The following is a 2,584-nucleotide window of genomic DNA, read 5'->3' as shown; positions in this document are numbered from 1 at the left end:
GCTTAAACAATCATGTTTGCTACACTAATTTTTATCAGTGTTGCCAGCAGGTTGAGGCAGGTTATCCTCCCCCTCTACTCTGCCCTAGTGAGGCCAGTCTGGAGTTCTGTGTTCAGTTCTGGGCTCCTCAGTTCAAGAAAGACAGGGAACTACCACAAAGATTATTAGGGGACTGGACCATCTCTCTTATGAGTAAAGGCTGAGAGAGCTGGGACTGTTTAGAGAAGCGAAGGCTCAGGGACAATCTGCTCAATGTATATAAATACTTGAAGGGAGGCTGTATGAAGATGGAGCCAGGCTGTTTTCAGTGTGCCCAGTGACAGGACCAGAGGCAACGGGCACAAACTGAAACACAGGAAACATCAGGAAATGCATTTTTACTGTGAGGGTGACCAAGCACTGGCACAGGTTGTCCAGAGAGCATGTGGAGTCTTCATCTTTGGACATATTCAAACCACATCTGGACATAGTCCATTTAACCATTCTGTGACTCTATCCACACAGGCTAGAAAGAACTGGATAGACTCTGAGAAAAATCAGGGATTCGGTATCAAATAATGCAATTTCCAAAGTGATAGACCTTTGCAATGGGCAGTGAGGACTTAGCAGTTGAGATAAAAAGAGCCTATGTTCCAGCAGGCAAGCTTTACTGATATATACAGAACCATCCCCTACAACAAAATTTCAGCAACATATTGGCCAGGCTTGCTGGGAATCTCAGGAACGTCATTATATTGTATTTCAGCTTTCCATGAATATTCAGTTACTTTACACTCAAAGTCTTCACACAATTGCAGTTTCTTTATTCTGGTCATCTCTGATAGTCCTTCCAATTTTCTTTTTGGCATTGATAAAATACTTCTTTCAGCTTTTGCTTCACCTGCCTTAGCTATTACATTTTTTACCTGTCTTAGGCATTACACTTTTTTGTGCCTTTCCAAAACCATGTTCCTTTATCTCCTTCTGTTTGCTTAAGGAATCTTAAATCGTATAAAGCTACTATTCTGGTTATTAACAAAGATGTAGGAGCAGTTCAGCCATAAATGACTTTATGCTTTAGCTGTTACTCATGCCAGCTGCAGGCTACTTGGCCAATAGCATACCCAGAGGAAAAAAGAGGTTCAGAAAATCTGGATAGCAAGAGTAGGAACTTGGCAATTGTGGATTTTCTGTGCTCAGGGTCAGAAACATCCACTTCAAACAAGCTCAAGAAAGGAGGGTGTGCATCAGTGAAGGGAATAAGTAGCAAAATTTGCAAGGTTAGATTGGAAATGCGAGCTGGTCAGAGAGGGCTGTAGGTCATCTGTCATCCTCAGAACACCCAGGTTAACCTTTGCATGACAGCTTTGTATCATTAATATCATCACTACAGTGGTTTTCTACAGCTCTTAAATAATGCTGTATCGCTGCATAATGTTAAAAAGAACAATAGTTTTAAAGACAGAAATTTATACTTATTTCAGTATCTAGTTTGTCAGCTTTTGATGAAAAGATGTATGTATTTTGATCTTAATTTTTTAGAGTGCACCTTGACAAGAAGATGTATTTTTCTTATTATTAATTTCTTATATTATTTTACAAATAAGCCTGCTCTGTTCCAGGATATTAATTATTAAATAGACACTCTTTCCTCATGTCCACAAGTAGAGCAAGATGCAGTAACATCTTTTCACCATTCCCATCCCTACATCTGTGCAAGATGTACAATTGACGATCAGATATTTTGTTGTCCTTCTCCATAATCCCATGTGCCCTAAGTCAGTGATCAAGGCTGTAATATGGCCAAAAAAAACCCCTTTAATTTCATAAACAAAAGGATGGTGCTTCATGGGTAGCTGATCATGCAGCATCAGTGTAGTGCTCTCTATCGTATTAGATCAGACAATTTCTCCATCTTTCTGTCTAGAGAGCATATTGGGGAGGAAACAAGGACGTACCTATTCAGCTTTGATCTTGATGAGGTGAGTTTGCTACACTGATTTAACATTCAGTGTATTGTTTGTTCTGCTAATTCTTTCACTAAAATGTTTTTAAATGTTCATTCTGACCAAGAAAGCATTGCATGTTTAGGCATTAGTGATCCACATCACAGCCTGTATAGGCGCATTCCTGTGCTATGCTGCACGTACAGCATGGTTTTCAGACCTGTGTTGATCTGCACGAAGTCCTTGGCTGCAGGATAAAGTCAGCCACTTACTGTAACAGAGGAGCCTGCAGGCAGCTCCCACTGGGTACCGGCAATTTTGCCACCTGCACGGCCTTGCCTTTATTTAAAAGTGCAGCAAGAGGGTCTCATGGGAACATCCTTTAGGATTAGAGCTGCTTGTGAGGAAATTATACATTATCTCGAATGCCCAAAAGGGAGAGCTTCTCTCCACAGACAGGATCTACTCTGCTCCTCACAGTGTGCTGCGTAAATAGCAGAGAGAAGCAACACTGGCTTGTCTATCTCCTCATTAAGACTGGATTCCTTCCTGAAAGATTTTTTTCAAAGGTACCCTTACATTACATACAAGTTACTACATTCAACACAGGAGTGACTAGGTGAAGCTGAATGACATGTGGGATAACAGAGGTTAGAGTA

This window comes from Balearica regulorum, chromosome 3, assembly GCF_011004875.1.
Source record: "Balearica regulorum gibbericeps isolate bBalReg1 chromosome 3, bBalReg1.pri, whole genome shotgun sequence".
NCBI classification, from domain to species: domain Eukaryota; kingdom Metazoa; phylum Chordata; class Aves; order Gruiformes; family Gruidae; genus Balearica; species Balearica regulorum.
This window is presented reverse-complemented; position numbering follows the sequence as displayed.